The sequence below is a fragment of the Triticum urartu genome, chromosome 3 (genome assembly GCF_003073215.2).
Source record: "Triticum urartu cultivar G1812 chromosome 3, Tu2.1, whole genome shotgun sequence".
In the NCBI taxonomy this organism is placed as follows: domain Eukaryota; kingdom Viridiplantae; phylum Streptophyta; class Magnoliopsida; order Poales; family Poaceae; genus Triticum; species Triticum urartu.
In genome coordinates this window covers 638,135,108-638,145,488 of record NC_053024.1, presented here as the reverse complement: position 1 = coordinate 638,145,488, position 10,381 = coordinate 638,135,108, and positions in this window count along the sequence as shown.

Genomic DNA, 10,381 nt, shown 5'->3' with positions numbered 1-10,381 from the left:
GGGTGATTATAAAGGAGCTCTACAGGTGTCTCCAAAGGTACATGTTGGGTTGGCGTATTTCAAGATTAGGATTTGTCACTCCGATTGTCGGAGAGGTATCTCTGGGCCCTCTTGGTTATGCACATCACATAAGCCTTGCAAGCATTACAACTAATGAGTTAGTTGCAAGATGATGTATTACGAAACGAGTAAAGAGACTTGCCGGTAACGAAATTGAACTAGGTATTGAGATACCGACGATCGAATCTCGGGCAAGTAACATACCGATGACAAAGGGAACAACGTATGTTGTTATGCGGTCTGACCGATAAAGATCGTAGAATATGTGGGAGCCAATATGAGCATCCAGGTTCCGCTATTGGTTATTGACCGGAGACGTGTCTCGGTCATGTCTACATTGTTCTCGAACCCGTAGGGTCCGCACGCTTAAGGTTTTGATGACAGTTATATTATGAGTTTATGCATTTTGATGTACCGAAGTTTGTTCGGAGTCCCGGATGTGATCACGGACATGACGAGGAGTCTCGAAATGGTCGAGACATAAAGATTGATATATTGGAAGCCTGTATTTGGATATTGGAAGTGTTCCGGGTAAAATCGGGATTTTACCGGAGTACCGAGAGGTTACCGGAACCCCCCGGGAGGTATATGGGCCTTAGTGGGCTTTAGTGGAAGAGAGGAGAGGTGGCCAGGGCTGGGCCGCGCGCCCCTCCCCCCCTAGTCCGAATAGGACAAGGAGAGGGGGCGGCGCCCCCCTTCCTTCTCTCTCTCCTCTTTCCCCCTTCCCGAATCCTATTCCAACTAGGAAAGGGGGGAATCCTACTCCCGGTGGGAGTAGGACTCCTCCTGGCGCGCCCTCCTCCTGGCCGGCCGCACCTCCCCCTTGTTCCTTTATATACGGAGGCAGGGGGCAGCCCTAGACACACAAGTTGATCCACGTGATCATATTCTTAGCCGTGTGCGGTGCCCCCTTCCACCATAATCCTCGATAACATTGTAGCAGTGCTTAGGCGAAGCCCTACGACGGTAGTACATCAAGATCATCACCACGTCGTCGTGCTGACGGAACTCTTCCCCGACACTCTGCTGGATCGGAGTCCAGGGATCGTCATCGAGCTGAACGTGTGCTAGAACTCGGAGGTTCCGTAGTTTCGGTGCTTGATCGGTCGGGCCGTGAAGACGTACGACTACATCAACTGCGTTGTGCTAGCGCTTCCGTTGTCGGTCTACAAGGGTACGTAGATCACACTCTCCCCTCTCGTTGCTATGCATCACCATGATCTTGCGTGTGCGTAGGAAATTTTTTGAAATTACTACGTTCCCCAACAGCTCCATCCAACGGATGTGCTTCATCTTATCCCATGCATGTATGGTTAGATCAATATGATCGTCTGTAAATTGACTGAGCACTGTCATGTGTGTAGCAACGCTCTTACTCATTCGCCTTCTATTGTATGTTTTTAATACAACACCCAAAAGCTTTAAAATAGTTATTATTGTTAGAGGATTAAAAATGTACAACGAGTTACCATGTGTGGATTGGAATAATTATATCCGATGAAGGATGGATATTTACATTTGCTATCAAACAAAATATTAGAATAGTAATTCTGGTTGGCAAATGTCTACATATTTTTTATTTAGCTTTTTTCTTGAAATTTTCATATGCTTCCTATCCCGCAGGGGTTTACTACTGGTGGGACTTTATGATTGCTTCCCTAAAGATACTAAGAGCATCTACACGAGGGCTCCCTAAACCCCTGTATATGTCGGGGGTAGATGGTCTGGTCACTGAATGCTCACAAAATTTGTCCCATGCATATTAAAACGGTTTCATACGCCTGGGCTGACTAGTGCCTCTCATATCCAGCCCAAATTTGGGATGGATATGGGGAGGCCCGGACGTGTCTGCCACATCAGATCTTTCCCACGCTGGTTCACCTCGACTCCACATATATTCGTCCTCATCCGCATCTTAGACCAAACCCTAGCCACTCCACACAGCCCCCAATCTCCCTTCCGGCAATCTTCGGCCTTCTTCAGTATGGGATGGCAGCGGATCCAACTCCGGGAGCTCTCCCGATCTGTGGACTGGGACCTCATTCCATGCAGGCTCGAGGAGGAGATGGCCGTCTGCATTGCTCTCCGCTGCTCTCGGGTGGAGTCCGCCCGACATCGGTTGGACTCGATCCGACGGGAATCCATTGTGTCCCCGCAAATGGCGCTTGGGTCCTACGGGTGACCGGCACCCCCTAGCGCTGCAATCGCGTCATGGTGGAGGTGTCGGGCTCCAACCACAAGGGGCCTGACCTCACATCAACCAGCGATGTCCAGGCCACGGGGTCCGAATAGGAAGAGTAGGGCATGGAAGATGGCGGCACCTCGAGTTCTATGAATTGGTCCATGTCTCATGTCCTACTCTTCCTTGCTGGCGACCGCACTTTCACATCGAGGGGCTCAGCCGGCCACCGGATATGGACAGGAACATGGAGGCGAACGAGCGTCGACGGAGATTTAGACTAGGTTTTTACGTCACACGCAATTGTATGGATTTGAGGATTCGATAATGAGATATCGGGTTGTGAAAGAGGACATTTAAGGCCGGTCACTATCCGCGGATACACCTAAGCGAGTCCGCGCACATTTGAGGGGTCTGATTAGCTATATACGACTGTAGATGCTCTAATTAAACAATATGGAGAGTGTGGGCTGTTTTGTTAAGTTCCCTTCAAAAACTTCTTAACTTTGTATGTAAATTTTCTTGCTTCTATTGGTTCCTCGGAAAACTTTTTGCATCCTTAAAACCACACAAAATGGAGGGAGTAGTGTTGAAATATATTGTTCGCCTCTGTCCATCAGTTCAGACTTTTAGATGAATTGTCTGAAGCATGAATTCAATATGGTAGATTCTCTTTTTTTCAATGTAGGATGCAAACCACACAAAACATTGATTTTATTTATTTATTTATTTATTATCTTTTGCAGGGGACACAAAACATTGAAATTGGTAGACGTACAAAAACATAGTAGTTTCAGCCTAGCCATTCATCTTGTCTAAAGGCTCATACAAGTGCCCATGCTCGCTACAAAACGGAGCAGCAACTCCAAAATTATCAAATAGTACGTAAGTACTCCCTCTGTAAATTAATATACGAACATTTAAATAACTATAAAGTAGTGATGTAAACATTCTTATATTAGTTTACGGAGGGAGTATATCATAAGATATGTAAACACAATGAAAAGTCATACGGATCCAGAAGGAAGTTTTTATAGAACTCATTTGAGTACCTAGTAGTAGTAATTACTAACAAAGTATATTCAAAATGATCAAAAGGACATAATCGATTGATCTAAGTGGTCTGTGAGCAGTGAGAGTATACACTCTCAGGAGTACATAATCATTTTCCGATCGAATAATCTCACGGGGTGCCGCTGGTATCCGACGGAGGATGAACGGCCGGTCGCTGCGTCAGGAGACTCGCGTGCACGCAGAGCATGAGCGCGCGCAAGTAGTTGACGCGACTCTGCATCTCCCGGAGCCGCGCCTCCGTGCTCCTGCCCGTCCGGACGCGGCACCAGAGCGTGCTCCTGCGGTACGAGTCCACGAGGCCGGCCGCTTCGAGCAGCGCCACGACGACCAGCCCCGCCAGCGCCGGATGCTGCGTCGCTATCTCCTGGCCGGTGGTTGGCCACTGCAGTGGCGCGCGGAGCCTGCGCGCGCACTCCTCGAGCTTGGCGCACTCCATCTTGCACTGCAGAATGCGCAGGAGACGCGCGGCCAGGGCGATGAGCATGATGGCGTGCAGCCCGGAGAGCTGCGCTACAGTGGCAATGTCCGCCAGGACGCCGCACGCCCCCATTGCCCTGCACTACTCTGCTCCCTTCGACTGATGCTTGTTCTGTAACAGCAAGCAACAACCAGCCGATCTGACTGCATGAGTGTCCAACTGTCCATCAGGATCGAAAGATGGCAAATTGGCAATGCAGGTGAGCGTATGTAGTCGTGCATGGTTGATCAAGTAGAGATACCTGTGGGCTGTGGCTTTGCAGTTGCCTGTGCTGTGTACCAACGGCCGATCCTCGTGGCTGCCTGAAAATGAAGCTGAAGCTGAGCTAGGGGCTCGGTTTATATGGGTTTCCATTTGGCAATCAACTTTGGATTCCAACTATCTGGTAGTGATTAGTGAAACACAAGGTGTGGAAGAAAGGAGCACAGTCGCAGGGGGGACTCTGAAAGAAGAGAAGAGCAGAGCCCGTACGTGTTCCATTCCAGGGGACTCGCACGACCAGGAGGCTCAGAAGCGAGACGACAGCGTGCCTTTCTAGTCAGCGCGCGTAGCCGAAGAGGAAGAGGACATGATGTTCCAAGGAAGTTCCGCAACCCATCCTTCCCTCCAGCCGTTGGATCCCACATCTCCCTCTCCCGATTGACATATGGTTCACAAACTGATTGGTTTGAAGAGCACACAGGACGGAGATATTGTCCCGTCCTCTGTTTAGAAAGGGAACCATCCTTTTCGGCAAATAAAAGGAGGAAATCGCCGAGCGTCACCGTCCGCGGACGCACGACGTTGGGGATGGCTCTGCCAACGCTGGAGCAGGCCTCCGCCTCCTCGTAGTCGGCGTCGGCGTCGGCGGCTACATCCGCCCACAAACGCCCGCTGGGGCGCCACCGCGTACCATTGCCCTGTGTCGCTCCAACGGTCGGCATCATACATACACATCAAATGGGCAAGTCGGATGGAGCGGCCTGAGGAACCACCTGATCCGAAAAAAGGGATCGCCCCACGCTGCGGCCTCGACCCCAACCTCGCGGGCGTCCGGCATGACGTCTCCACTCCGCCACCACGCCATGAGCGCCTCCAGCAAGAAGCTTCCGGTGGCCATCGTGGGCGTACACGGCGGCAAGGAGATGGCCTCCGGTCTCGTGTTCCGGCAGGAGATCCTCCATGTGGTGCTCCTCACGTTGCAGAGATCGATCCAAATGAGGCTGTAGCCCATGGTCCTTCTCGATCTGGCAGGTGGCCGGCGATTGGAGGCAAAGGCTCAGTTTGGCGTGCTGCTGTGGCTGCACCGCAGCGGTGCAGCCATGTGGACAGCCAATGCACTGCGGACGCTGGGGCGGCGGCCCCAGGCAGGAGGATGGCGGCGGGAAGCGCCCGATCTACACCTCTTCGCGACGACTGCGAATGGCGAGTTGGAGAACAAGAGATGTCACGGCGGTTGCCGTGTTGGCCACACGCATAATGGTTCTAGAGCATGACTATGGCGCGACCGCATACGACAGTCGCATGAGAACTACCGACGCCCAGGAGGTGGTGCTTCGGATGATAGAGACAAGCGGAGAGGAGTCAGACCCCGCAGGCGGCGGCGGCGATGGCTTCTCTTCGTTGCAGCTACAAGACCGTGGATGGTCGGATCCTACTGGTGGCACTGGAAGCGGCGGTGGCCTCCGCGCGTCACAGTGGCACGAACAAAGATGGTCGTAACCTGTGAGGGCTAAACATGGCGGTGGCGGAGGCGGCGGTCTCCGTTGGTCATCACGGCGGCCCTCGACAACCCCGACAAAGAGATCAAAGGGCGCAGCGATGCAAATGGAGGCCCGATGGCTGCAAAGCAACAGGCGATTGCTGACAGTGTTAAGAGAATTTTCTTCTAGTGTGAGAGCAACGGCTATCACATGAGGAGATTCATGGCGCCGACTTCAGTTTCAGACACAAGTGAGCGAGAGGCGCTGAGGGAGTCCTGAATTAGGGGGTGTCTAGATGACCGGACTATACCTTCAGCCGGACTCCTGGACTATGAAGATACAAGATTGAAGACTTCGTCCCGTGTCCGGAAGAGACTTTCCTTGGCGTGGAAGGCAAGCTTGACGATACGGATATGTAGATCTCCTATCATTGTAACCGACTTTGTGTAACCCTAACCCTCTCCGGTGTCTATATAAACCGGAGGGTTTTAGTCCGTAGGGCAACATACAGAACAACAATCATACCATAGGCTAGCTTCTAGGGTTTAGCCTCTCCGATCTCGTGGTAGATCTACTCTTGTACTACCTATATCATCAATATTAATCAAGCAGGACGTAGGGTTTTACCTCCATCAAGAGGGCCTGAACCTGGGTAAAACTTCGTGTCCCTTGCCTCCTGTTATCATCCGGTTTAGACGCACAGTTCGGGACCCCCTACCAGAGATCCGCCGGTTTTGACACCGACAAGCGCGCTGGTGGTTCTATGCCGACATCTAGTACCGGCGTAGCGGCTTCGATGGTATGCTGGATGATGCAGTATGACTTGCACCGGTGTGGAGTGGCAGCGGCTAGTTTCACACCGAGACATGGACGGCCACCTGACAGCCATGGTGGTGTCTAGGTGGAAGTCGTCCCACCAATTTTCCAGTGCCTTCTTGGCCTGGCATGGAGTATCGGCAGATGTGACTATCAATCAATCGGTGATCAAGATGCCGACTGAAACATCACTTCATCTAGGGTGAAAACTCTTGTACTGGCCTTTAATGGTTGGACTCGGCGACGAAGATTCTACGTCATTATCTTGTTGAAGGCGTAGACTATTTGTTGTGGTGTTGGTCTTCATTGGCCGGTCAGCAATCAGGATGAAATTCTTGTCCGGCCGTCCTCGGTAGGACGTGGCGACGATGGCGTGAGGACGATTATCCCTTCTTGAAGGCGTTGCTGTAGAAGAATTTAATGTTGTTTTTGGTGTTTCTTTCATATCTAGTAACAGTTTGATTATGATTCACTTTGTTTTGTACTCCACTTAATAATTAATAAATATGGATATATGCATCATATTGATGCAGAGGCAGGGGGTTTTAATTTCCTTTTTCAAAAAAAATCAAATGAAGCTGACCGCGTCAGCATGTGTAGAAGTAGAATAACACCGACTTCTCCGAGAGAAAGCTCACCACGTAGTGCATCCCTTCCATGGATTTCTCCACGTCTTTAAGGACGCGACATTTCTGCGGGATGTACTCCCTCCGTAAAGAAAATATACTCTATGGATCATGTCTTTACGAGGGAGTACTTTTCTATGGATCATGTCTGCGACCCATGTTTAGTTTGTGAAAGCAGGTAGAAGAAAAGAAAAAACAACATGCGGTTATTCCACGGAGCACGAACCAGAGCCAGAATCGGACACATCCTAGTAGGAGTACAAAGCAACCAGGAAGGGCGGCCGCGACACCACAGATCGGTCGACCGCACGTAACGCAACGCGAGGCAGCCCACAAGCCACAGCTCCGTGACCAAACCACGCGCGCGGCGGCCGGAGAAGACGATGGACATGTACGAGATCACGGAGAGGGTCGAGCGCATGCTGCTGCGACGCCAGAAGCTGCCGCCGGCGGGGACCAAGCGCAAGATCCCGGAGCCGCCCGCGTGCCCTCCACTCTGCTCGATATGGACGACGAGCCCTCGAGAGATGGAGGAGAGGGCCGAGAGGTTCCAGGCGTACATGAGCACCGTACGCGAGAACATCCGGAAGCTGGGGGAGGCCTTTGCGCAGGAGGACGACGCGGAGCAAGCAGATTAATTAAGCAGGCTCGTGCGATAAAATACGTACTCTGTAGTTCCATCCTCTTTTGGGACCTGTATTTGTATTTGCTCCTTCCGATCCAAATCGATTGTCGCACACCGAGGGAGTCACCTTTTGTTATCCTTTTTTAATGGCAAGATTTGCTGTACCGGTGTAATCAAGCATGTTAGTTTTGAGGTTATATCAAAGGATCGTCATGATTTTTCGCAAAAAAAAAAAGAGGATAGTCATGAGTAACTGCATGTCGCGCGACAGAGAGACTGGGATCGTATGGTCCTCCGGGACGAGGAAGGAGGGCTGGTCTTCTCGTCTGCCAACAGTCCCCTTGAAGCTGAGCTATCTGTTTGTGCGGAATGGAGTCCAAAGCCTTTTATCATCGAAACTGATTCAGGGATTGCAGCGAAGGCAATCAGGGAAAGGAAAGTTGACCGCTCGTCAAATGCTGCGATCATCGGTGAGATCAAACGCCTCCTTCAGCAGGACAGTAACTTTAGCATCTCGACCATACGTCGCTCGTGCAACGGTGTGGCTCATAGTCTTGCTCAACTTGGTTATCACAACAAGTGCACTGCGGTGTGGTGTAGATCGGTTCCCTCTAAGATTGGTTTGTTGTATTCAAAAAGGATTGTAACCACACTGGTTAAGCAATGAAATCTTTTTTTTCTCACAAAAAAATGAATAAGATAAAAAACGCAATTGTCAATGCGTCATTCGCTGTCAACGTTCGCGGAACCACGCCATACTAGTGGAGAAAGAGACAGCTTCACGGAGATCGATGAGGCGGCGGCCAGCACGTCCCGTCCGCCGCCATCATCGAGAAAAAGTAGAACATACAAGACTGTCGCTGCTTGGGTCCCAGGAAGACCACCACTACGACGTTGCCGGCATACATATTCGGTTGTTTACCCGCTTCGCTGGCCACCGTCGTCCCCTGCCTCCAAAAACAACCCTGATACGTGCTTCATGGAAGCGGAGGGCACCCTTCCCCTCCGGCTGAAACATAACCCTATGGTGCCACTCCGATGAGCGGCACAACCGGACATGGGGAAGCGAAGGCTACTCGTGCCCTTTCCGCTGAAGCATATACCTTCGGGACTTACGGCGGTCCGACGAGCGGGCTGCCAGACACGGGAAAGACAATGGAGATCTGCCGAGGCCGGCCATAGACTAGTTTAGCGTATCCATGTTGTGGAAATGGAGATCCATTGGCGCCGGTCGCAGACTAGTTTTACCTTAGCCTGGTATAGCTTTTAGTTAAAATATGTCCGAAATGTAAATGTTTGTGTTCGATTTGTATGAATATCATAACATCCGGTATGAATAAAGTTCGTCTAGTCTGTTTCAACAATGTTTGAAATGTATGCGGATAGCGTTGGATAGGTAGATTCGCGTCCATGTCCGCGGACTAATCTCTGATCCACAGACGGATGCCGTGTCTATTTTGCGGGTAAGCATTGAAGATGTCCTTAAAAGCAACCAAACAATAAAAAGAAAAATGTGCCACGCGTTTTGAATTCAAAACGGCACCGGTTACTCACGCAGCTCGAATCGGAGGAGGAATCGGGTATCGTGGGAGTACCCATAAAGTAACCAGAAACGGGAGCCACCACAGCAAAGATCGATCGATCTCTCGGTCGCAACGCGAGACAGCCCACAGCTCCGATCCGTGAACAAACAACGCGCGCGGCGGCCGGAGAAGATGCTGGACATGCACGAGGTTGCGGACAGGATCGAGCGCAGGCTGCTGCGACGCCAGAAGCTACCGCCGGCGGGCACCACGCGCAAGACCCCGGAGCCGCGCACCGGGCCTCCACTTAGCTCGCTAAGGATGATGAGCCCTCGCGCGAGAGAGGAGAGGGCCGAGAGGTTCCAGGCGTACATGAGCACCGTACGGGAGAACATCCGGAAGCTGGAGGAGGCCCTTGCGCAGGACGACGACATGGAGCAAGAAGATTAAGCCTCGTGCGATAAAATACGTACTCTGCAGTTCCATCCTTTGGGGCCCTGTATTTGTATCATCAGTTTTTTTTTTGCGTTCCAATCAGAGAGCTTTATTCAACAAAATAACTCCTGACATTATCAACTAACAAACTGGTGAGCAGGAAAAAAGGTCTCGAGCCAGTCCAACTTTCGGTGACCGTCAGAGTACATGCATGTTTTGCATAAAGATGGGCCGGTACGTTGGCTGCTCTGAAAACATGTTGAATATCAAAAGAAGAAAAAGAAGAAGCTAGCTCTCCAATTTCTACTAAAACTGGTGCCACAAGAGAGAAACTATAGTGACAAGTTTTCCAGAGATTAACGATCTTCAGGCAATCTGTCTCCATTATCACATGTGAGAAGCCACGTAGATTTGCAAATATTACCCCATCTCTCAGCGCCAACGTCTCACCAATGAACGGATCGGAGATCCCGAAGAGGTTTGCTCCACACACCAAGTAACCCACTGCAGGAGCGCGCAACCCCACCCGCACCAACCTTTATCATCAGTTCATCACGAGTAACTGCATCTCGCGCGGTAGAGAACTAGGGCGCAATATACTCAGGGTCGTATAGAAAAGCAACTGTCAACGTGTTTGTACCAATTCTCAGATCAGGCTAGCTGGAAGTTTCACCATAGGTATATGTAATAAATTGATTAAATTTTAAATTTTTGACGGGAATTAAATTTGTAATTTAAATAAGTCGATTTTATAGGAGGAACTGGAAATTCACAGTGGCACGTAAGTGCGGGGGCACTCATCTGCCAAGCCCTGTCGCCCCGCGATTCATGAAGTAGTTGAATCCCGCACGAGGGCACGGTAAAAAAAATTCCTAAAATAGCT